The sequence below is a fragment of the Amblyomma maculatum genome, chromosome 7 (genome assembly GCF_055883805.1).
Source record: "Amblyomma maculatum isolate TAMU_Amacu chromosome 7, ASM5588380v1, whole genome shotgun sequence".
NCBI lineage: Eukaryota > Metazoa > Arthropoda > Arachnida > Ixodida > Ixodidae > Amblyomma > Amblyomma maculatum.
In genome coordinates, this window is record NC_139350.1 from 116,220,373 (window position 1) to 116,247,359 (window position 26,987).

Here is a 26,987-nt window from a genome sequence, read left to right on the forward strand (position 1 = left end):
CAGTACTAGTAATATGAGTAAATAGATAAATAGATTTAACTCGCCAAGGAGGACTTACGGCGTACTGGGTGTGGGACACATAATTTGAGCCTTCGGCAGTCGGTAAAAGTTTCGCCCAAGATAAAAATTATTTCAACGTTCTTGGCATCATTTTCGTCCCAATATCTCTGATATTTTGAGAAAAACTACTCTGTCCTTGCTTTCGTTTTTCAATACTGCGGTGATGTGATTTGTACACCTGTTCTTTTAAGTAAATATAACCCAAACACATTTGTGACTACAGGTTTTCCTTTGCGCTCAAGTTTACACCGTGGTGAGTGATTCCGCTCGGACGGACGTACCATGTGTAGAATTGCTTGGGCCCTAGCGAGAAATTGAACATTATTGAAATATATTTGATGGTGTGTTTTTAAAGTGCTGTTATCGCAGCCCACCGGCCCTTGCACCGTCCGTATCATTTTACATGTGGTGATGTTGGGAGTGCTGGCTTGAGGTATTTCCATTTCCACTGAAATTCATAAAACATCATGCTGCCAGCCAAACCAGGCTGATGAGATAGAGTTGTGTCACCCATGTCATCCGTTCACTGAATCCATTTTATTGATTTTACTTCTTGGCTTTAGAGTGTTAGCTCTACAAATCACATTTGTCAAGGTCGCGTTATTGGTCAACTTGCAAACAATGTCGATCCCTATGCAACGGCGAGAATCGCATGCCATGTAACTTCGATTGTAACGAAACTGTGAAAAAAAGTAACATTTGTGAAATAACATTGCCGCGGCTCTGTTTGGAACCCGCACCAGAAAGAGCAGATCAGCTTCGCTGGTCCCTACAGGCACGAGAGCACCACGCTATCACCGTCCCTTTACTTATTGCGCTCAAAATATGCAATATTTACACAAGCCCCTCAGCCATATTTGACTGAGGCAACATAAATAAAGTCCTCTCAGTGACCTAAATGTTTCAACATTAAAGCCAGTCAGGGGCTGTATGCCTACGTTTGATAAATTCACCATACCTTAAAGTGGTTTCCTTAGAGCAATCTCTCACTGTCCTTGAGTCATGATCAGCGTGACACACTGGCATCCTACTTTCCCGTATACTATGCATACCCAACGCCATTACAAGGTGATAAGGAATATCATCCTCATTTTCATCGTGAGATGCCTGATACCGTGAGAGTTAAGCGGAAAATTTTCTAAGGCTCTTTCCGAGGACATCCCAGAAGAAAACTGCGTCCCAGAGGTCCAAGGTCACATGCTCAATGGTTTCGTACTTTTTGCTTAGTAGACAGTGGACTCCCCAAGGCACAAAAATTTCTTTCTCTTGCAGCCTGGCCTCAACCGGCAAAGTCCCGCTAGGCAGTCTGCAGAATATTTTATGTGCTTAAGGCGCCTTAAGAGCGGGAATGCGATAGCCTTTAAGGCTGGTTTTATCGCAGTGTTTATTTGCAACAACCACGCCGATCACACACCGGCTTTTCCTCTGCCAGTTTCGAGGGAGTTAGGCCCACTCGGCGGCGATGGCGCGGGATCTTTGCGCCACTTGGTCTTCTTAGCTGGCGGCAGATGGTGTGTACCACGCTTTCGCCTAGAAACATGGGTGAAGGCGTCGTCGTTGCGCCCCGACGTTGCCACGGAGCATGCAGGTACGCTAGATAATCAGAAATAATATTCAATTCCAATGGCACATCGGGACCATGTTTTTCTGCTCTGTTTGAGGCAGTGAAATTTCAATGGCAGAATGGGAGCGAGAGCTGTCTGTTTCAATGACAGTTTCAGATAGGTGCTGATCCCGGATTGCTCCGTGGAGGAGCGGTATTTACTCCGCCAAAATTCGGGGGTTTGGAAAAAAGCCCGTATGCCGCGTCTATTGTTTCCGCTTCTGCTTCCTGCCACGACCAACATATCCTCCTCGCTTCCTTACTCGTCACTGCAAGGGGGTCTTTGTACCAGTGGATAACATGAAAAATGTACCTGCTAGCCGGCAACGCGGAGTAAACATCCACTGCAAAATCCTCAGGTGAAAACGCTTGCGCGGCAGGCTGCATCGAAGTGGAGCAAAGATCTGATGCCGCCGTGAGCACCGGCATCAGGCATATCGTAGTGAATGTTGCAGAGTGGCTCAGGAATCTGTAAACAGAACTAGAAAGAAGAGGTTTGTGCCACTGGGGACAAGCGGGAGAGATGGAGTGCCATGTTGCTATATTGACAGCCGTGGGGATAGATTGGGATTAAACTGATAGACGCCCTGGTGTTTGTCCTACGTCTTCTATATTTATGGTCCCAAAACCTGAGAAAGTATTGTGAGCTCCTCCATTGTTTCTTCCTTGAGGTTACAAGGAGAAATCCAACGACCCGGCAGGAAGATACCAGGAGCTCCGCCAATGAACCCCACCGCAGAGAGACGAAGAGGGCTTCATAGAAACAGCATCGACCACATTAAAAGGAAGCGCGTCATTCAGCGATCATTTCAGACCCGGCTTTGCCACGAGGCAAGTGAGCTACTGAAATCAAGCCAGAGACTATTCTTGACGTAAGGCTTATTCATGCAGTCTGAAACCTGCAGCGACAGTTTACACGTGTTAAATGAGAAGATGCAGGCTTTTAGAGTCAGTTACGTCTAAGCAGAATACATAACAGCTGTACAAAAGTATAATGAATCTGACGCACGGACAATGACGCTGCTCTGCCACTACATGAAAGTCCTTCAGATTTCGGCTCCTGCTACCAACAGCCATTTTTTTATGAAGGCAGCAGTTGAGTTCACTGCGGCAGTGGCGTTGTCTGCGAAAGCAGCTTTATCGAATATTTTTCTCGAATCCTCTTTCCACTCAAGCGCTGTTCTGTCGCTGAGCTTAAAGAGGGTGATGTCAACAAATGCCACCGTTTTCACGCCGATGCTTGACTTCCGTTATTTCAAGTCAGCTCCAAACGCATTATCGGAAGTACCTTAGTGCACCGAGACATCGCGGGAACTCATTGATAAAATGATGATTTTAAGAGGGCCTATAGCGGTGTTTGCAGTCACCGAGGTGCTGCTGCCATAGTGTAGCAAACACGTTTGGAAGAACATGTTGCAATGACGGACCGATCAATATGGGGCTCTCTCAGAGCAAAGAAAGAATCGAGCCCGTCAGGCACGTTTAAATTCGGGAAGAGAAGTCTGTACAGTTTCAAAGCAAAATTGTTTTCGGACTGGCAACAAAGAAGACTACGAACGAGCGCAAGGTATTGATCCTGTGCCTGACAACATACCCATGCAGCAAGCATACAAAGGAACCCAGAAGCCAACGGAGAATGATGGAAGTGCATACAGAGGCTCTGAGCAAGACAATAAAGAAAGCGAACAGCAGAGATACACAGTCTCCATAGAAAAGATCAGAAGTCGAACTTGTGAAAAGAATACGCGAGAGGACGACGCCTCAATATTGATTCTAGCAGACCCGCCGACCTCTGTAGGCCTTAGGAAAGAGGCTGAGGTACAAAACAAAGAGCTTGTCTCCGATTTTATTATACAAACGCAAGGCCTGATTCGTGCAATGCTGCAAATACTTGTGCAATGCGCAAGAGTGGAGGAGAACAAGAACGAGCCATCAAACTGCATGGAAACGTGGCGGCTACTGCTCACAAGCAAACAAAGAAACGAAGGCCAGTGCGCAGGAAAGGAACGCGGTGGATACCGGGTTTCGTGTTGTATCAGAGTTTGTGAGTTCCGTCAGATTTTTTACGTCATGGCTGTACCTCTGCACTTCGAGCTGCAGCTATGAATTTCCACTCCTGCGCTCTGTTCCTTAAGTGCCAGCGTTTTCACCTTTGCGCCACAAATCCCTATACGGATGTTACCAAGAAGAAGGCAATGCAAGCCAGTCTTATGAAGTAAGCCTTAAGCCAGACACCCAGCAGGAACTGCATAAAACTATCAATGCTCTGGGCATCGAAACTATCACTCTTCCAGAAAGCACGAAGCAGCTTAATGAACCTTTTCCAAAAGTAACGCGTCACCTGAAAACAGTAAAAGTGTCGTAGCAGCTGATGCAAGATGTGGTGCGCTGGTCTCTGTCCAGCGGATTCGGTGCCTCTTGAGACCGTGCAAATTTTACATGCTCATGTCTACGATGACACTCAGGCAGATGAGTAATGAATCTAATATCTCAAACAGTTGCAACCAGAAAATGAACAACGAAATGAAACTGAAGCAGATGCTGAGTGACCACTATGAACTTCGGGTCTACAGCTCTTACGACACCATCCAGGACGCCATCCATTAGTCGCATTTTTCAATTTAAGAGATACCACAGGCTGCGAGAAAACTACCTAGGTGCCCCAATGCATACTTGACTTTCACATGAACCAATTTTTTGATGTATTGTGGTCACTCAGCCCGACTACCCAGGGCAGTCTATTGCAGGGTGTATAGTAGAGACTTCTCGTTGCTGGATGTATAGAAAGAGAATGCTCGGAAGACCTTGGACTGAGAGTGTGGGGTACAGTGTACGATTCAAATCGGTTCTGTAACGCCCCTCATTGCTTTGCACTGCTGGTGCCCCTGTTGTAGAAGTTGTAACTTGTTTTCTCAGATAGTCTCATGTAACCATTGATGAGATTCACGAGCAAAATATTAGTTACGACTTCATCATGGTGGTCCTCAGAGACCATTCAGGTGACACTGTTCCAGCTTCTAGCTACCTCTCACCTCAGGGCGCGGAACGTGTGCAGATTCATGCAGGAATCTGCAAACAGAACCAGAAGGAAGACGAGGTTTGGGGGCGGGGGGCAAGCGAAAGAGATGGAGCGCCATGTTGTCATATTGCCAGCCGTGAGGATAGTCGGGGATAAACTCAGTCAGAGGTGACCTGATGTTTACCCTGCTTGTTCTATAGTGGGCAGCCGTCGTAGCGACGCCATTAGACGAGCAGTAGCTACCGGTGGCAAAACAATCTGCTACATCATAAGACGGAATCACTTATCTGTCTTAAGCTTTTCTTTCATGTGAACCTTAAAAAGCACTTCACGCGAGCTGTATGTATGATTATCAATCTTGTTCCGGCACACTTCGGCGGCAGCAAAACGATGAAACCCCGCAGGCGGCCAACGTTCTGATCCCTTTAATGATTCCGCATCACTACCGACTAAGAACAGTGCTTCTAAGCATTATTACGTTTATTGTATTGTAAAGAGCGAGCCACTGAATTACTGCAGTTAGGAAAAAATTGCATTCCCTTCGTTTGAAATGCCGTCGTGCTGCGCTCGCCGTCGGCAGTTTTTTCGAACGGTGCCTCTGCCTCTTCAAAAACATTTGTTCGCTTTGATCCAAGATTTGATTATTCTTTATCAGAAAAGCATAGATTCATGCCATTACATACGCTTGTTTTGACAACAGCTGCAAACCTTTGCTCGCAACCGAGCGATGGCGACGGGGCCTATTGCACAGAGAGGAACCACAGGAACCAGTTTTGCGCGCTGATTAACTTATGTCCACCAGGAACATGCTTCAGAGGGAGCGAACGTATTCCAATGGCAAATATGGCAGAAGAGATTTACGTCGCAGAGATGCGCTCCGTTCGTGATCCGACCAAGCGCTCGCGATCTGCCATAGGAATTAAACATAAGGAATGTTTGTCACGCTCCTGGCGTGGCGTAGTCGGTTAACGCGCTCGGCAGTCGATCTTAATTGTAGCAGTTTGATTACCGGTGGAAGATGATGTTCTTCTTTAAAGCTAGACATAACCTAGTCAATATCCTGCGGAATCCTGCGACATCTCACGTACAGATATCGCCTGAAAGATATCGCCTGAAATTTTCAGCGTGAGCTAAGTAAGGCTTTTCCCTGCATGTTTGGATGCAGGAGTAATGTGCATTTTTAACTCATTTTAGAACATTTTAACCTGGGCCTGCACTATGCCTACTTCTATATAATGGTAGAGGGAACACTAAGTCATATATCGCTTCGAAGTTTTTTCCTGCCACATGAATCAGATTATCAAATTAATATTGTCTATGACGAAAACGATGGATATACAACTCTTTTCAAATACATATGAATAGCTACTTGAATACAACAAGATGTAACAACAATTTGAGGCAATTGTTTTCCCAATTTCAAATAAACAACAGCACGTAAAACGTGGTCCTTAGCATCCCGAAGCACAAACTTCTGTTCAAATAAGCGGTATAAGCTAAGATCTACAGCGCCTATGTTTCGAACCAGGTTAGTTCTCGCTTGTACGTTCCCAAGAGTAACCCCGCACAAACACCGCAAACACCCCACGCAACTTTTGCACATTGACGCAGGAACAATATAGCACTTGCTAACGTACCACAGCTTGCTGACCAAGAATGAATTATACACTTTGACACGTCGAAATATTTAAAATGTTCTTCTAATTTTACCCCCCCCCCCCCTCTGCAGCATTACTTCGTCAATAATGTTCACTATCAGCGCAGAATTCAACAGGGAACCTGCGTACATAACTGCAGTTGTCCACGCTACATTGGCGAAGACACTCAAAGTCCCAGGCCATTCACCCTGCGAAATTCCAAACACCTTTCCCTAATTCCCGCACAAACGCTTTGCTTAGCAGGAGGCTTCGACTTATTTCACTATACCTATTATTCTAACAACTTACACAAGACAGCTGGGAGCAACAGGTGTTCCAGATAACATGATCAAAGCTTAAATGTTCAGTTAAATATTTCAGATAGGCCATCAAACCCAGCTGCATACAGATGTATGCCGTCTTGTGCACTACGGGCAATTTTCGCTTCAGAAATTATTAATTATTTGATAACAATAATTTTTCTATTTCACCTAATATTGTCTTTGGAGAAACACTTTTCATATGAAAGTTGGAGAGTACCTTCTGAAACTCCTATTTCCTTTACTTGCAATAATAAAAGTCGCACGTCTGTTTTTTCTGAGCTCCAAAGACAGCCCGCGCATACAAAAACATTCACTTGACAATCGCATTCGCGCGCCACCATTGTGCTGGTCTCAGCCGTGGCTTCAGTGAACGAGATCAGCCGAGGTTGTGGCTTTAATGTCCAGTTGGCAGCGGCAGGCCGAAATATGTGCGGTGGTTTCATCGCCCACGTGAGCTAGTCGGCTCATATGACGGTGCAAGTTGCAGCAATCGCGGTGCGGGCTCCAGCCAATGAAAACTTCAGCGTAAAGGTGGAACTGGGCCGTCGAGTCATGGCAGCAGGGGATTTTCTTGTGGGCGTGGGCTCGCAGACCCCAAAAATCGGTTCGTGGTCCCCCATTTGAGAAATACGGATAGAGGGTGCCATTGTGACATTTTCTTTCCTCAAGCTTCTTCAAAAATATATTTTTCATTTCAGGAAAGACCACAAACTGATAGACGTTTCCATTTTCCTTTACTTCAAAAAGCCAGAGCTTCCCTCTACTGCCCAAGTCCCAAGAAGGCAGTATGACACCGCCAAAGCAAGCTCAGCTCTGCAGAGCCTGCTGAGAGATGCCGATATTATTGATGTCTGTAAGTAGACCCTTTACATGGTACTTGGAAGCAGATCAATGATAATCCTATGCAGGGACTTCAATGCCTACTTCATGTGCAGAGCGTTGAAAAAAAGCCCCTGTCTTTACAAGTGCATCAACGATCCGTGCGAGGCCTAATATATGTACTTCGGTTTAGCTGGTAGGCTCATCGTCATTGATATATGAGACCTAACTGTCACGCACCAATCGATGAAAGAATGCGGAATTCTTAATAATTACATTACCAAATATCTTCTAGATCCTCAGCGTCCATTGTGGATTGGCTTTTCTGCATTCTCAGTGCACGCTCTTTTCGCGGACTTCAATGAGGCTAATTAGAACCACACGCATGGCAAATAGGTAATATTGTGCTACGCTATATCTGTTTCTTCAACTGAAGATTAATATAATGTACATTTAGGCAATGGGAGGTGATGATATTGATGACACCGAAACGGTTCGGTTAGAATGTAACTTGCTAACTAAAAATGAGTAACTTGCTAGATAACGTGAGCTTGAGTCCGAGCTGCTCAATCAAAAGGTCTTCATTTTTCTGTCTCATTCAGTCTATCGCAAAACTAAAACCACTGCATGAATTAGCGCACCACATAAAATTGTAAGTGTTACTTTGTAGACCTTAACATGCAGCGGGAGGCGCTGACTGCAGCATCACTGAGAGCATCAACTTCCGGCGTTTCAGAAGGCGCTTCGTAATAGTTGAACTTGTTTGTAAGTAGTTTTCTTCCGCAGTAGTAGATATTTGGTCCTCCAGCTCGGCTATGCTGGAAAACGTTTTGTGCCTATGAACTGAAAAAAAAATTAATCCGGTACAAATCAGCTCCCGAGGCATGTAGTATTGCAGGATGAACGTTGAAAAACCGCCCAAAAAGTAATGCTGGTCGGCAAATCGCTGACCATGATCGCATTTCTCTCGTCCTCCTGTTCACCTCTCCCCTACAGAACAAAATTTTCCTGTCCCCTACGCGAGCCGCAACGAACGTTTGTTTAGTTATCCTTCCGCCATGCATTCGGATGCCCCTGGCGATATTCTTTTTCTTGGTTTCTGTTCGCTACTTTCATGGTGTCACGGATAAGGTTAAACGGTGCATGTTCGTCTATTAGCGTATTACGCACTTGCGGCGCTCTGAGTGGATACGACAGACGCCACTCATGCATAAGTACCACGTCGACCTGTCCTAGAAGCATTTCTCTCTTTTGCATGCATTCATGCGCGCGAACAGAAAATTTTCTATAAAAGATGACGGCTTGTACACTGGCAGCGTTCATCAAAAATTTAATTGTTTCATGCAATCATTAATTGTACAGGCAGTTTCGATCCAAGCCGCTTGCCGTTTTCTGCTATTCAGCCCGGTATGGCAAAAGATAGTTGTATTCCTGTGAAGTGAAAGAAGTACTAAGGTCATTAATGCTACCCACATTCGTCCACCTGCTCCGTTAAAAAAAGAAATACCTCCAAAATTAAACCGTTCGAGGCTTACTGACGGGATATATGAAGAAAGAAGAAATTTTTCTAATACCCTGCGGTAATTGATCGCCATAGGAAACAATTATTTATGTTGGCCATGACTATCCAGTTCGGTAACATTGAGGCTAGATTTTATGTGCACGGATTCTTACGAAACTACATCAAAGGATCAGAAATCAAACACAGGTGTTAGCTGCCATTTTTGTTGCAAACTGCAATACCACAAGCAGCGCTCTAATGTCTGTTCTATGCTGCATGGCTGGCACTGCCCTTTCCTTGCAGCAGGGTATCAGGAAAGCCTTGGTGCTCTTCAATGCACCAGTTTAATCATGTGCGAATAAATTTGTAAGCCTCGTTTTCTCTGCAATCGAATAAAAAGGAGCTGCTGAGACTGACTTTACCTCACCATGTAATCTTTATAGTGTTCACCTTTATACTGCTCTATATTATTTGTAAAGGAAGTGAATAAATAAGGATTCAGCTGGGGAGGGGGGGGGGGACGTACTATGTTTTCAGCCATTTTAAGAGTCCCTTGAACAGAAAGCAACGTGCAAAGCCGAAAGGATTGACTTTGATGTAGTGTTCGCACAACCCTGTGGCCCCGAGGTGGCTCATCTATCTCTTGCATTTAGATGCTTCGGATAATTTTATGCACACTTCGTTACTGTTGCGTTCTAAAACCGTCAGACAGCATTGTACTGTGGTACCTTCATAGGAAACTGGCATGGTCAGTGTACCGAGGTGTGGCAACTTTCCGAGATAGCATGAAAGCTGTACTTCCGACTTTTGCAGCTGCGGCCATTGATGGGAGTGCACTTGGTAAATGCTTTTGGGAATAACGCAAACAGGGGAGCCGGTATCAATATCCATCATTATTTCGATGCCATTCCATGCAAACGATTTTCTGATGGGGGGTATAAGAGAGCGCGTGGTGGTCAAGGACCAGATTTGGGACGCGCTACTATCACTCTCTTCGGTTTCTGTCGTCTGTGCTGTTAGTGCTAGCGTCCTGCTTGTCTCATTTGCCGCACACATTCGCGCTAAATGCCCTGGCCGTGCACACTTAAAACATTTGCGCTTGATTAGTCGACAAGCCTTTGTATTATAACCATGCTTACCGCAACATTTGCATTGTTGCACGCCATGTGATTTCGTGCGCGATTCGTATTGGCCAGAGAGCTTTAGCAATCTCGCTTGTTCTTGGTCAGTAACAATCCCTTGCGACTCGCGTTCAGCGTTCTCTGCGGCGAGGGCAAGAGCCTCGGCTTCTTCGAGATTCAGATTTTTCTTCGCTAACAGCTGCTTCTGCAGATTCTTGGATCTGACACCACACACAATACGGTCTCTTATCATTCTGTATAGCATCGTTCCAAAATTGCAATTGTGTGCCATCTGCCGTATTGCCACAATGAATGCATGTACAGATTCCCCTTCTTGCTGGCAGCGATGGAAGAACTTGAAACTTTCAGAGATTTCATTCGGTACCGGGTCGTAGTGGCTGCTTAGCGTCTCCACAACTTCTTTGTAGGTAAGGTCGTTAGGCTTTCGCGGTGCTACCTTCGTGTTCAAAATTTCTATTGTCCTTGTTCCAATCGCCGCTACCAGCAGGGCTCTTTTCTTAGCATCGTCTATCAGATCATTCGCTTCGAAATAAGCTTGAACCTTGACAAGGTACGGCTGCCACTTATCTTTTTCGTCTTCGAATTCCGGTAGCCTGTGTGCCATGGCTGATCCTTAGCGGTGGGTTCCTTCTGCGTGACTGTCGTGCTTGGGCGTATTGCTGGTTTCCTTGCTGCAGCAGAATCCTCGTCGCCACTGTTGCGTTCTACCGGCCAAAGGCCGGCAGCTACGCGATGAAAACCAGGCAGATTCACAGAGCGAAAAGACGACGCTTTATTTGCGGCTCGGAAATATATAGAGAAGGAAAGAAAGGAGGGCAAGAAGGAAAGTCTGCAGCATTGTTGTCAGCAGCAGTTACCTTCGAACCTTTGTTTCATCTTATCATCGCAGAGGCACACACTTAACAGGGTCGTAACATTGTTGACGCTTTCGCTCCGTTTCAAGAGCACAGGACACAGCATTCTCACATCCTGGTCGTGTGCGTTCGTGGTGATGTCTGTGAAATTGTTTTCCTTTGCACGGATCTGGACCATTCTATTCCATTGTAGCCAGCATGCTCGCTAATGCAAAGATGACTTCCGGAGCCCCGACGCATGGTCTTTGTCAATACCCCAAGGCTCGTTATGGATCCCCAGCGTTCCAAATATCTTGAATGTGAAACAAACTGTCCTCTCCAAATTCCAATATCCAGGACCTCGTGGGATGGCAACAGAGCCCTGAGCACGCGTCTTACAAGTTAGGATGCCTTGCTTATACGTTTTCACAAAGTACTCGGTCAAGGTCACACGGGAGATATTGTGGCGAGCAATTCGCAATTGTTGCTCCCTATTGAACGCGGCTCCTTCCTATGCCCACCTGCACTTATTAGTAGCTTGACGCGGCGTCACAACATCATGACAATGTAAACCGGCCCATCTTTATAATAACAAATTATCCTATAGAACATTTCAAACGGGCTGACCAGTGTTTTCACGGTTACCAGGTATTTACAGCAACTGCCATATAAGACGCGTTTAAATTAGAGCCCATACTGTTGCGAGCTTTCACATTCGCCGTTTTTTTTTTTCACCCAGTGCACTGCGAAGAGCCCAGCCAAGGAAGCTCCACTTTCTTTCGTACAGGTCAAGTTGGTCTCATGGAGTGGTCACCGCTATTTATCACTGGTAAGTTTTGCAATGAAAGTGGCGCATGTTTTTTCTTGCATTGCTATTTTACTTCGTGGCCCGCTGTAGCATCACAGCTTTGCTAAACGGTATTTATTTTCAGCGCGAATCACCACTTGCCTGGATTCACTAATGTGGCTTAACCGAAACAAAAGAACGCAGCAAATACCACACAAAGGAGCATGATAACTCTAGCGTTTTACGCTGCTGTTGCTCGCATTTGAGGCAGCGAAAGACGGTTATCAATAAGTGTTTTCATGGCTCATTTATGAATGCTAACTACAGGATGACAATATACATTATAGTGCTTCGCCACCGCGCTTATTGCCTTTGTGCTGTTTCTGTGGCAGCATTTGCTTTCAACAAGCAGTGCCGCTCGCAAGTGCCAGAAAAACCTGGCGCCACAGTCACGGTCGCGTGAGTCGGGCTCGCATCCGATCAATGCGGCAGCAGTAAGTTTCCGGGGCCATCCTGTGAGTTTCAATGGGTGATGCTAGGTTCATAAGTTAGGTATAACCTTTTACCAAGACACGTCCGGGTGCCAAGCATGGTTCCTATCAGAAATCGACATGTTTTCAGAATATTTGCTGCTAGGAAGGGACGGCTTGCTCTACCCGGAGTGACATGGCGTTGCGAACGCAGTGCCGGAGGGAGCTAAGGGACACAAGACGCAGTCGAATATGGCTATTTGCAGGACCGCTACTGACAAACAACAAAGCATCTGAATTAGTGAGGACTGAAGAACAAGCAGAGGTCGGAAAATAAGAGGAACAATGTATCAACAGAGGAAATATGCTGCGAACGCCCTCGTACTTATGTGGTACAATACCAATCAAAGTTAGCCTCTAAAGCAACGACCGAGCTGCACAGCTCTTCTCTTCGTGAGCAATTTGGATCCCCCCCCCCCTTGTTTTAAGCAATGCTTCTCTTAACCCATCTTCGCTCGCTTCTAATTCTTTTGGAAGCATTGCCAGCTCACTGGCCACTTTTCTGTTACGCTATTGTTTCCCTGTTCCTGGTAAATTTTCGGCCTCACTTACCTTTGTATTTTTGAAGAGCAAAAGACAGGCGAAAATATTTGGAAGATGTTGAGAGTGGTGTGATGTTTCAAGCTGCTCAGGAAGAGAGCTCGCGGAGGAGCTGGATGGAGAGGGTGTGGAAAAAAAGGAACAAGCCCAGATGTACGAGAAGCGAATTAACAGTAGCACCAAGAAAACATCGCAAGATAAATTAATATAATAACGCTAAGCACGCAGGGCAGATAAGAAAATGGCACATTGGAAAATGCCAGGGTGCCCGTTGATCCCTTTTCATACTTTGAATGGGCGTTAACTTGTGCTGTATGTACGCAGTGACCCGTTTGATTATTGTAGACCAAATTATGTTAAAGTGGACAAGTACATCGCTGAACTGTGCCAGACGCCTTTGTCCTTCATGATGCCGGCTATTTCGTTCTGAATGACAGTTCAGTTGAGAGCAGAAAGCAGAAGGGCATAGGGGACTGAGTTGGGCGATATTTTTCGGATAGGAACAAAAATAATGCATTGAAGTAGTTATAGTGCACCTTTAGTTTCCTGATCTAGAAAGAACGTCTTCCTGGTAATCCTAATTGAAGATTCTCAACACTCAAGAGAAATCATGTCACGATTCCTGACATGATTGCCTGCTTACCGTCCATCCGTATGAGAATGATGAAGGGACACTGCTCTTGTACTCTAACTCTGTACATCTCGAGTTCAAGTGCGTGCTGCCCCGATGCGGTGAGGCAGTGGTTAGGGCGCTCGACTGCCGTGCCGAAGGATGCAGAATCGAAGCCAGCCGTGGAGGCCGCTTTTCAATGAAGACGAAAAGCAAGGCGCCTGTGTCCCGTGCAACGTTAGTGCAGCATAAAGAACTCCAGTGGGTCGAAATTTTCGGAGCCCTCCACTAGGTGGTCCCTCATAGCCTGGGTAGCTTTAGAACGTTAAACCCTGTCAACCAAACCAAACCATCAAGTGCGTGCTATTGCAAACTACAACCCAGCAGTTCATGCGCGACCACGAAATGCCATCAATAAAAAGAATTTACGACGCCCGCCCGGGCAGTATTGCCGAGTCAGTGCGGACGGGCGGGCTTGCGTCTCCAGTACGTTCGTTTTCCGAAGCGAGGGGTGGGCGCGTCGCGACGGAGTTGCTCCTATAGCGAGGCTGATTGTGTTTCTTTAAAGGTAGTTCATGGGAAGAGATGGATGAGGCTATTGACTGTGCCAGCGATGCTAGCATTACCACTACAATATTCATTTCGCGAACTGATCATATCAAGCACTTGAGGTTAAGCGGCTATACAAGCCGTATGAAAACTCTTACATCCTCTTGATCCTGAAGCGTGAATGTAGCTAAACGCACTTATTTAGTGCCCTTTTCAGGGAACGCGGCGTTGTTACGGTGGAATGACAAGTTCTGTCTTTTAGTCTGTGAATCGCTTGACGCGTCGGAGTGCGGTCCAGTGTTGAGTTGCACTTTCTCGTAACTGACAACGCATAACGCGCTAATCGTAGAAGGGAAAGAAAACGCAAATCCTTCGTAGCTCCGGAGATTTTGTCACGGTGAAGCTAAAATCGCAATCTTCGGCGACCGGCTGCCGAAAATCGGGCAATATTTTCTTGTGGTACTTAGCAATCACAGAGAAGGAACAGATGCGGGAGACGCACAGTCAAGCGCGCCTTGGAATGGGGTTCAATCGACTTGAAGAAGGATCAGGTTTGTAATCTGGCTGGCGAGTCTCTGTGGTTGGGGCGCTTGATCTCTGAGCCTTGAGGGCAAGACCGAAAGCGACAGAGGCGGCAACGTTTCCATGCATACGGAACGGAACGTGAGCTGCCTGTGTATCGCGGTCAGTCAGTGCCGGAACAGAAATTATTGAAAACTACCAAAGCCTTCTATTTCGGCATCCCTCAGAGCTCATGACGCTTTGGGTCGTTAAACCTCAGTTACAATTGCATATCTTGCAGAGGAGATTTGCGGGCCACGCGGAAAATCGCCGGGGAGGATTTTCAATTATTCTTAACCTGCAGAGTTTTCCAACAAATTTCAGAAACAAAACATTCTGCCCTAATATTACGAACGATCAAAATATAGCTTTCTCTTCCTTTTCACGCGAAGGTGTGCATTTTCTATTTCATTTTTACTTGAAGATTCAGTTTGGGAGGACTGTACTTTTAAGCATGTGGGGAAAAGACGAAATGATATCTTATATAGGCAAAAATGAACTCCCCCGCCTTTCGAAAAATTCGCTCGTAACGAATACAGAGCGGCAGGCCACCGTTTAGAGTAGTAGCATTTCTTGAAAATTAGATAGCAGCCTAAGCGTCGGAGACTTCTCACTTATGAAACACAGAAAGCCTTTTTGTGAACCACGTGGCGAAGTGTCAAGTTAAACCTTATTTTTTTCTTCATGCAGAAAATTCTAGAGACTCCGTATATCAGAGCAAAATATTGCTGTTGATTGTAATTCAGTTTTGGGGCAGAAGGCAGTGGCATACTTATTGCAAGTTGTTAATTCCTGAAAATTCCTGAAATTGGATATGTCATGTATAAACTACCACACTTAAAATTAAAATTGCAGTCCGTCTTCACAACAGTAATTTTTTCAACCTTGCGTTTCCGCTTATTTGGTTGTGCGCCAAGAACCCAAAGCAGACACACACAAAAATCAAAGTGCCTACTTACTCGACTTGCTTTGTGAATGCACTTTGAACTTCCCTTCGGCCTTTTTATTTGCTTTCAGAATCTCATCACCTTGTTCGCCGTATGTGCAACATCAATTTTAAGTCGAAACCAACCTGGGAATTGCACAATGTGTCGGCATGCACAAGTAGTGTACAAACATCAGGTGAGCTTGGCATGGGTTTAAGCCTGAACTTCATTATCATCATCACTCTGATTATATTCCCTGCAAGACAAAGGCCTCCCGTATCCCTCCAATAAACATGTCCCTGTGCCAGCGGCATGCAACTGACCGATGAAGGATCCACGCCTTTAGATAAAGGTTCAACGTCAAGATAGAGTATTCTCCCAATGTCCTATAGCATTAGGTCACTGATCATTTTATCTGTTATTTGTTCATCTCGACGTCATAGCAGGGGACGTTAAAAAAAAGGTTAATGTCTCCCATGTTTTCCCTGTTACATTTGTTTTCTTGCTCTTAAGGCAACAGACATGCGCAAATGCTGTCTTATTTTTTCGCCAGGAACTCCGTGGATTCGGGTTGAGCGCCAGGAGAGTGACCGCCGAGTTGTGCTCACTTGCCGCGTCTCGGCCGAAATCATTCCAGGCAGCATACTATGGTACAAGGATGGCATCGGCGTTCAAGGTGATCGGGACCATAACACCAAGTTGACGATTGATGGCACCACCCAAGACAGCCCGTATCTTCAGGGATACTACTGGTGTAAAGGCATAAATTTAGGCGATTGTCGTCACATGGAATCTAAGAAAGCATTGGTCCGCTTAAAAGGTGAGTCATTCTGAGGCATTCGATGCGGTACCTCATTACTACTACTTATCTTTGACTCGTTCAGTTTTTCTGGGACAAGGGGGGGGGGGGGGGGGTTGCTGACACCTATACTCTGTACAGAACTTACATCAGTTTGTTGTTAAACCTGCAAGGTAGTGAGCGCGCTTCCTGCCAGTCATAATTTAGCTCATGGGTTCCAGGGGTTCTCAAGCCGGTTTTAGCGGTTTACTTTTCCGGGTTTCTCGAGTTTCCGCTGTATTGTCCCCCTCTTATCCCTCCGCGTATTCCCCTGTCACGTTTCCGTGCGGCCCAGGCGTAGTGTCTAGTCCTTAGGGCGGTAGCTATGGTCGAAACTTTTTTACAGTAGCACAACCTTCTTGCGGCTGCCAGGAGAAGTTGGATTGATGGGACGGGTTACCAAAAATTAGTGCAGAAATTCGTTCCTTGTAGCCGGGTGGTCTTATTTCCCAAGCAATAGATCAGTAAAGGGACGGTCTTGCCTAGCCTGCACTGAGATGCGTGAGTCATCTGTGACCACACCTTTATACATTAGTACAACACCCCCCCCCCCCCCCCCCCTCCCAGCTGAAGCGCGACAACTACAACAGGAAGCTGGCGAAACAGGCCGTGCCTTCACTGTTTATGCAAGATGGGGTAGGTAGGGACCATATAATGCGTCCATTCCGAAGGCATAGAAGATAAACCGCATACTATACTGCGGTAGGCTTTCAAGCCGTTGGCGTGGCTCCGTGGCACTGCAGAAGACGAAGATGAAGAGTAAGAAAAAGAAGGAAAGAAGAAGAAAAAGAATGAGAAGTGGAAGAAGAAAAACGAAGTAAAAGTAGATGGAGAAGAAAAAGAAAAAGAAGACAAAGAAAAAGCACAAGAAAAAAGTAGTACACGAAAAAGAAGAAAAACAAGAAGGAAAAGAAAAAGAAGAAGAAAAGAAAGAAGAAGACAGATAACTCGGTAGTTGGTAGATGCGAATGCAACAGCGAGTTGCTTGGACAGAAGGTTCGTTCGAACGTTGTGATGGCGATGTGCCCCGGAGTTCGACGTAGAGAAACGTCATACCACTAGAAGTCTTCAACACACGAATGAAAATGGTCAACGAAGAGAGACAAGGGGCGCTCAAACGTAAAAGTTATTCCCTATCGCACGAATAAAGCTGAAACTATAGAGTGAACTACTATGCGTAAAAGCCATGTTTTTGCTTTGAAGCCGAACCAAAGTGTAGCCATGCAGATTGCTTTCGCGTAACTCCAGGTTTAACCACAAGTTAAACCACCGCTAATTTTTTGCAGCAGTTCCTTGCGTTGATGAAGCAGGTGGCGTGGTTTCCTGGAAAAGCACGTGCAGCGAAGTCCACCCCGATTTTAACGTGGCCTTCTGGCGAAAATGGCGGCCAAGGAGGTTTAACGCATGCGCAGTAGCGCTGCTTGAAAAAGGTCTAAAAAATCACGCGGTCAGCGTGAGCACCTCCGTAGCACATAGTTTGGAATCGTGCGAAGGTGGTGCACGCCGCCGGTCCGCCCTACAAAGTTGGTTGTGTTTCATGTCACTCCGCTTTATTGCGCTTGTCTGAGAGGCTGCGTAATCGTGTAAGGGGACATGGTCAAGGTGGTGACGCGTTTTGAGGTTCGTGCACTCGTCAAGCATTCGCCCAAGGCGGCAAAAAATTGCCACCGTAACTGTTTAAGCAATCGAACTGGACAGAAAATTTGACTGCCAAAGTGAACTCTTGCTGTTGAACAGGGTCAGGCCTCAGCCGACTGATTCAAGCACCGTTCTGCCTCGTCGCCTGTCTTCTCATGCCCTGAGATGGTAAAGCATGTCGTGGCTTGTTACTGCGGGCACCTTCTTAAATATGACCTCAGAGGCTACAGGCATATAAAATTAAGTTTAGTGATACCAAGAAAATTCACCTTGTATTAATTCATGCTTTTTCTAAGGATACGTCGCTGATTAAAAAAGTGAAACCAAATCTTGAACCGTAGGAAGATAGCCATGTCTCTGTTCGGCAGCCGCGGAGTCTTCAAACGTAGATCTGGTGATAGTAAAATAACCTAAGCTTTGCACTTGCAAACTAAATGCAAGGCAACTGCTGTGACTGGAAACGAGTGAAAACACTTGCGAGTAAGTAATGCATAATGAATATAAAAAAGGCAGGGCATGACGGGAAATTCATAATGGCCTAATACCACTTACAGATAGATTTTACTGCACATTTGGAGTGAAAAATCAACTGTGCTATATTTCAATTTCCATAATTTACGATCTCATCATCCGCGGCCGGTTTTATGTACGCGTGGTTCAATTATTTCGCTCGCGTTCATCGGACTCTGCCAAATGTCAAATCTGATGTAAACATGAACAGAATAAAATGCACTGAGTATTGGTATTTGATCAATAATTCAAGACAAAATTCCTGCAAAGTGTACACACATCCGTCACGTGTTTGTGCATATGCATGGTTATTTGTGCCATTGATTGCAGCGTCTGTGACAGAGGAGCACCGACGCGTGGCGGACGACAAACAGCTTAAACTAAACTCCCTGCAAAAGGCAGCTTTTAAACATCGACATTAAAGTTCACAAATTTATCTTGATTTAAGCCTAAATGTAACCTTGCTAACCATATAAAAGTAACATTCACTCACGAGCCTGCCAGTGACCACTACTCGAGAAAATTCAGCCGGTGCGATTGCTTAATGCGACGCAGTAAACGAAAGGCGCATGAATGGAAACTCATGCAACACTTTGCGAAGTGCCACATGTTCTATGAAAGAATAAAGACTCTCCCGCACACCTTCAGAGTTGGTAAAAACGCAATTGTACGCCGCTCAAGCTGCGCACGCCGCCACCTGCCACGATGGGAAGGACGTTTCCGGGAGATGCGCTGACGCAGCACTGTCCGAGCAACCGAGCAGCCGTGGGAGAAACTTTACCTCAACCAACACAACGACGTGCGACAACGTCTCGTACATTTTAAGTTATCACCCTCGTTCACGTTGTGCCCAGATGGCTGCAAATGGCACGAAAGACACCGCTGCAGCGCAGCCTTCCTGCACGCACATCCACTGTTTCCTGGAATACTCCACTAAGATTAATTATAAAAGCAAAAGAAGTCGCTGAAAACAACTTACACTTTAATTACTGCAAAATAAGTAACCTCGTTCTTAGCAAAAAAGGTGGATGATCCAATTTAATGTGTGACTACGTTATTTTTGTTTTTATTTGTACCAAGCTGTTCCAATATCTGCCACTCTCTTGGCCGATGTCTTTCCAAGAGAATTGTTTTCTTTGATGTTACTAGCAACGTGACATTGTTAAGGACCTTGCACAATTGTGCGCATGGCGACTTAAGCCGTGGCCTGCACAGCCGAGTTAACCGAGCCAGAAAGAAAGGGTGCACGTCCCATTGGCCACCCTTCGGGCCGGTTCGGTGGCGTCGACGGTGCGGAGACGAATTTAAGCCACCGGAGAGGAAATTTGCGCCGAATAACCCCTGTCTGCCAAGGTGGAAAACTGCGCCTACTCCGCGCTACCACCAGAGTAGGAAGCGACAGAAAGCCGATTAATACCGGGCTCCTGCACATGATTCTGTGCCCAGACCAGCCGCTTAAGTGCACGAGTAAGGTGGAACGTTGTTCTTGATAGGTTCCTGCTTGTTTTGCCCTTAGACGTCTGAGCATAACCGAGAGGCTGTAAGTTCATAAAAACTGGTTGTTAAAAAGAAACAAATGCTAATAACAGTGACAAAATGTAGAGAAAAAAACGCCGGGCACATGATCAAGCAATTCATGTAATAAGGATTAGTTGGCGGAGGGGGAGGGGGTAGGGAGGTGTTTCTTGGCATACTGACCTCTTTTGAGGTTGCATGCGGCAATATAATTTGAGAGCCCTTGATTCCTTTTCTTTTCGTTACTGCCTTTTTTTAGTTACTGTTCCTTCAGTTACCGTCAATTTTTAATTTTGCACAATAAGTATTCACAATAAATATGTCAAGAATAATTGAATTTTTTTCCGAATTCTAATGTAAATCACTAAACCAGTTGAGGATCGACCAGCAGCTAGTACTGACCTAAGTAACATTCACTACTGCACACTGAAAATGCTTCAGATGCAAGAAGCTCACCTTACCTGCAGGCGTGTGACACCGTGGTGCTGACGAAAATGTACCCTAACAGGTCGTATTAAGAAAAAAGAGCACAATTGTGCGCAATAATCATTCGGTGAAATTTACATGATTCTGAAAACCAATGGAGCGAGCTAATCCGAATTCGTCAAAACTTTTCGCATTCGACTGGGTAAACTAACTAGAGTTTTTTTAAACGACATAGGCTGGCTGGAAAAAATATGCACTGCTGCATAAAAAAAATTAATAATTTCATTTCTGTCAGTATCTGTGCATTTAATAATAGCTTGTTCAAGTGTTCCAGGCATCACCATCATTAATTATTGGATAAGTCTTACATCAAAAAATGATGGCGTTCTGATGACGCTTCACGAACTATCTGCTGCAATCTCTCCACCTCTTTCAGTTTGTTTATCCATGAAAGTCCAAAGGGCTCACACTTGTGGACGTCCCGTGCTAAAGAGACTCAACTGCTTGCGTTAAATCGCTGTATCAAAGCGATGAAGTGAGGTGTGCGCCTAAAAGATGCGTTCATGGTGATTTGGATGGTGCAAGTTTTATTCGCCATGTGTTGTGCCGCGCACGAAACGTGGAAAATACGTTTGTTGAAAAAACTGTACCCCTAAAGTAGTGGCAGCATAGTGTTATTTTATTATATATCCAAAATGAAGGAAACGATGTTTGCCAGCCCCGGTATCTTCTATCTGATATCTGAAGCACCTGATCTGCTGCGGCAGAAATAAAAGGTTAGTGAGCAAGGGGTAGAAGAAATCAGAGAGGCTAGCAACAGGGAGAAAGAACAGAGGCAGTAAAAATAAAAATAAAGGAAATATATACACTATGGCACAATATGCGATAGTTTGCTTGAGAACCACCCGCAAAAGTCTCAAGTCACTGATAACTCGGCACATCGGGCGGGCCTCCGCATAGCTCCAAGTACAGAGGCACGATCCGTGTGTGTTTTGTTAGACTATAAAACCATCAGAGTATTTTAGATTTCTTAAAGATTTGAATCTATGCAAGTGAATACATGCATAAATACGGAACGGCTCACGTTTTGGCAGCTCTTAAAATGATTTCCAAAGAAACAAAAATATGGGTTCAAACCAATACATCATTCAACATTCTTAACTTCAAGTTGCGCACGGGGATTTGGTCAAATGTCTTTACATGCCGCAAACTCTCCACTCCTCCGTCTGATACCCAAGAAGTTTTTTTTTTTCCAAGCCAACTGCAACAACTGGAGCACGTATAAAACTCTAACTAATTAAGTGTGCATTAGTGCGGGCTAGCACGCCAGAGCTCGAGGATGAGGAGAAGCATCGAAAAGATTTCTTGGTTATTATGGCCAATGCCAGATGTGCTTTGTCAATTAAGAAATTTGAATACAACTACAGAGGGCACTGTGATGGATGCCGTGAGTTTGGCAAAACTGGTGATATATGCCCCCAAGCTATCGTGATGTCCTGAGACGAATGCACTAACGGTAATAATATGAAAGGTAACGCACGAAAAACCTTTTATTTCTTTATCTAAATTTATTTTCGAGTCATCATTTACTCCAGCGTTGCTTCATGGGCTTCGTGAGTAGTCCTCAATGTCCGACTCCGTTGATCAAAATCCTCGAGCTTATTTTCAATTGTTTACTTTACCCTGAGTACCTTATTTGTGCAAGTGAGTTGTAGAAGAAATGGTGTTAGCGCGCAATATATTTCGTGTTACGGTACAGCTAGAGACAGAATGAGCGGAAACATAGGAGCGCGGGGCCTCCACTCTTTGCGAAGCACTGCCATGAACAGATGACAATAATCCGCGGTAAAGGCCTATGCAAAGTAAGCTTGGTCGGCTGCCCTTTCCGAGCATGGCTCTGTTGCCACCCACTCTGTTCTTGTGTTGTTAGCAGCGCTTTGAGAGATGCGAAGGCCACGTTCTCCAGTGTTCCCTATCACATTGCATTTAGCTGTACTTAATAAGCCTTCTTACTGTGCAAGGTTTTCACCGAATGGGCCTTCGTATGATATATATATATATATATATAAAAGTGAAAAATTGCTTCATACTGTTTCCAAGTTTATTTGTAGTCGACGTTTCGGCAGGACTCAAGACTGATGGTACATGATTCTTGTTTGTCTTCTTATAGGGTTGGCCAGAGGTGATACAAACAATATGGGCACACACAGGTGAGTCAGCTGGACACGCACAACACACACATACACACACAGGTGCGGAGAGCAGGCTAGGCCCAATGGGCCATCAACCCAAGGCACCGGCCGCCGCGAGTCATCTGTATACAATACAAGACACAATACAGGCAACCCCGGAACACCCTTGGAAGGAAAAAAGAAAAAAAAAAGAAGACGAAAACAGGTGGGGGAAGGTGTTTGCTGCAGGTGCTGAGAAAATTATTTTTCTTGTTCTCACTAAAAGATGGGAGCGCCCAGCGTGATGAGAAAACCAGGTGGACACTGCTGGTTAGAAGAACCTGACAGCGGCGAGTAAAGTTCGAGCAACTTGCGACGGGAGATGAACCTCAAAGAAAGAATAAAAAAAAAAGAAGTAAATATGTGGGACAGTAGAATGGTGAAATACTTTGAGGTTTTCGCTAACAGATGTGAGGGCTAAGCAAAAGAAGAAAACAGGTGGGGGAACGTGTTTGCTGCAGGTGGTGAGAAAAATATTTTTCTTGTTCTCACTGGGAGCGCCCAGCGTGATGAAAAAACCAGGTGGACACTGCTGGTTAGAATAACCTGACAGCGGCGAGTAAAGTTCGAGCAACTTGCGATGGGAGATGAACCTCAAAGAAAGAATAATAATAAAAAAAAAGAAGTGAGTAAATATGTGGGACAGTTCAGTTCAGTTCAGTCGTTCAGTCGTGTCCGACTCTTCGTGACCCTATTGACCATGTCACGCCAAGCTTTCCGGTCTCTCACTATCTTCCTAACATCACATAACTTCATCTGCAGTGCCTCGAGGATGCCATCTAACCATCGCGTTCGCTGCCTACCCCTTCTCCGGCGACCCTCAACCTTTCCCAACATCAAATCTTTCTCCAGCGACTCCTCTCTTCTCATCAGATGACCAAAGTAGCTGAGCTTTAACTTTAGAATTTGACCCTCCAATGAGCAGTCAGGGTTTATGGTCGACAATATTGACTGATTTGATCTTCTGGCAATCCAAGGAACTCTCAAGAGTCTTCGCCAGCACCACAATTCAAACGCATCAATTCTTCGGCGGTCAGCCTTTTTCACAGTCCAACTCTCGCATCCATACATCACAACTGGAAAGAGCATAGCACGAGTTATACGGATCTTGGTTGGCAGACTAATGTCTCTGCTCTTTACTAGGCGGTCAAGGCTAACCATTGCTCTCTTTCCCAGAAGCAGGCGTCTCCTAATTTCATGGCTGCAGCCTCTTTCCAAGGTAACCTTGGAGCCCAAGAAAAGAAAATCTGTCACAGCTTCCACTTCTTGTCCCTTGATGCTCCAGGACTTGATAGGGCAAGACGCCATGATCTTTGTCTTTTTAATGTTCAGTTTAAGCCCAAACTTCTCACTCTCTTCTTGTACGCGCATCAGAAGTCTCTTGAGTTCCGCTTCACTTTCTGCCATTAAAGTGGTATCATCCGCATATCTAAGGTTGTTGATACATTTTCCAGCAATCTTCACTCCAGCTGAAGACTCGTCCAGACCGGCTTTCCTCATGATGCACTCTGCATATAGGTTAAATAGGCAGGGCGACAGTATGCAGCCTTGCCTCACTCCTTTCTCAATCGGAAACCAATCAGTAAGACCATGCCCAGTTCTGACTGTGGCCTCTTGCCCTTCATACAGGTTCCTGAGGAGACAGATGAGGTGAATTGGAACTCCCATCTCTTGGAGAGCTTGCCACAATCTGCTGTGATCTACGCAGTCAAACGCTTTCGCATAATCAATAAATCAGAAGTAGATGGGTTTCTGGAACTCTCTTGCTTTTTCCATGATCCAGCGAAGGTTGGCAACTTGGTCTCTAGTTCCTCTGCCCTTGCGAAGCCCCGCTTGCACGTCCGGAAGCTCCCGATCCACATACTGCTGCAGCCTACCTTGGAGGATTTTCAACATCACCTTGCTAGCATGCGAAATAAGCGCGATCGTGCGGTAGTTGGAACAATCTTTGGCACTGCCTTTCTTTGGAATGGGGATGTAAACTGACCTCCTCCAATCCTGTGGCCACTGCAGGGTTGTCCAAATCTTCTGACATAATGTATGCAGAATGTTAACAGCGTCATGGTTGAGGTTTTGAAGCAACTCAGCTGGAATGCCATCAATTCCGCTAGCTTTGTTCTTAGCAAGGCTGGCTAAGGCCCATTCAACTTCACTCTTCAGGATGCCCGGCTCGAGATTAGTGATCACAACCGTCTTATGTTGGGTTTGCACATTCGGGTCCTTCTTGTACAGTTCTTCTGTGTATTCCTGCCACCTCTTCTTTATCTCTGCGGCTTCAGTGAGGTCCTTGCCTTGTTTGTCCTTTATCACGCCCAGCTTAGCACAGAAGCTTCCTTTGATATCTTTGATTGTCTTATACAGAGCTCTTGTGTTCCTTAATTGGCTGTTGTCCTCAACTGCTTGGCACTGTATGTTCAGGAAGGCATTCTTATCTCTCCTTGCTATTTTCTGAAAATCCGCATTGAGAACCTTGTATCTTTCTCTTTCCCCCATAACTTTTGCCATCCTCCTTTCCTCAGCTATTTGCAAAGCCATTTCAGATAACCAGATTGCTTTCTTGCACTTCTTTTGCTTTGGAACTACCTTAGTAGCAACATCTTGTATTATGTCGCGAACATCAGTCCACATCTCTTCGGGCTCTTTGTCTTCTAGATCTAATTCTTGAAATCGATTCCTCACTTCCACAGCATATTCTAATGGAACTTGATCCAGATTATACCTGAAAGGGCTTCTAGTTTTCTGCATTTTCCTCAATCGAAGCTTAATCTTGGCAACAAGAAGCTGATGATCGGCGCCACAATCGGCCCCAGGCCTTGTTTTTACTGCTTGTATAGCGCTTCTCCATCTCTGCCGGCAAATAATATAATCGATCTGATTCCTGTACAGACCGTCCGGTGAAGTCCATGTGTACAGGCGCCTCTTGTGCTGTTGAAAATGAGTATTCGCTATGGTCAGGTTGTTTTCTTGACAAAACTCTACTAGCCTCTGCCCAGCTTCATTTGGCTCACCAAGACCGAACTTGCCTGTAATTCCGGATATTTCTTCACTCCCTACCTTAGCATTCCAGTCTCCTAGGAGAAAAACTACGTCTGATGATGGGGTGCGGTCTAAAAGGCATTGTAGGTCGACATAAAATCTCTCAACGTCAGCTTCTTCAGCAGTAGTGGTCGGTGCATAGACTTGGATAACTGTTATGTTGAAAGGGTGGCCTTGGATCCGAAGTGAAATCATTCGGTCATTTTTGGGGTTGTACCCTAGCACTGCTTTGCCCATTCTTCTGTTTACTATGAGAGCGACCCCATTCCTTCTCTTGGATTCGTGCCCACAATAAAAGACATAACGGTCGCCGGAGTTAAATTCTCCCATTCCGGTCCACTTGAGCTCGCTGATACCCAAGATATCAATGTTCAATCTGTCCATTTCTCGCTTGACGATATCCAGTTTACCTTGCGTCATAGATCTTACATTCCATGTTGCTATGTGATACATCTCCTTGCAACATCGGACTTTCCGGTCGCTTCCCGACACATCCACAACTGAGCGTCCTTTTGGCTATAGCCCAGCCGCTTCATTCGTCCTGGAGCTACTAGGAATCGCCCTTTGTTCATCCCCAGTAACATGTGGGACGCCTTACAACCTGGGGGGCTCATCTTCCGGCGCCATATCATTAATGGTATTGTGACTGGCCATAGGGTTTTCTTGGCAGGAAATACTGGAGTGGGTTGCCATTACCTTCTCCAGTGAATCACATTTTGTCAGAACTCTCTGCCGTGACCTGTCTATCTTGGGTGGCCCTACACAGCAGAGCTCACGACTTCATCGAGTTTCGCAAGCCCCTCCGCCACGACAAGGCAGTGATGTGGGACAGTAGAATGGTGTAATACTTTGAGGTTTTCGCTAACAGATGTGAGGGCCAAGCAAAAGAAGAAAACAGGTGGGGGAACGTGCTTGCTGCAGGTGGTGAGAAAATTATTTTTCTTGTTCTCACTGGGAGCGCCCAGCGTGATGAAAAAACCAGGTGGACATTGCTGGTTAGAAGAACCTGACAGCGGCGAGTAAAGTTCGAGCAACTCGCGACGAGAGATGAACCTCAAAGAAAGAATAAGAAGAAAAAAAATAATAAATAGATGTGGGACTGTAGAATGGTGAAATACTTTGAGGTTTTCGCTAAAAGATGTGAGCGCCAAGCATGAAGAAGGTTTTTACGAGAAGTGGGATGTGGAGGGTATCAAAGAAGCGAGAAAAAAAAAGAAAAAGAAACCGAGAAAAAACTGTAAAGGGATAATGATTGATATATATGTATACATATATATCAATCATTATACATATATATCAATCATTATATATATGTATACATATATATCAATCATTATCCCTTTACAGTTTTTC

General features: G+C 45.4%; 1 pseudogene across 1 annotated transcript in view; it reads left to right on the forward strand.

Moving 5' to 3' along the window:
* The window catches only part of LOC146184505 (uncharacterized), a 217,826-nt pseudogene that overhangs the window by 104,802 nt on the left and 86,037 nt on the right, over positions 1 to 26,987 (forward strand). The window contains exons 8-11 of the transcript XR_014708872.1: positions 7,341 to 7,495; positions 11,677 to 11,766; positions 15,532 to 15,636; positions 15,994 to 16,260. The product of XR_014708872.1 is annotated as an uncharacterized LOC146184505 (transcript). The remainder of the gene's footprint in view (positions 1 to 7,340; positions 7,496 to 11,676; positions 11,767 to 15,531; positions 15,637 to 15,993; positions 16,261 to 26,987) is intronic.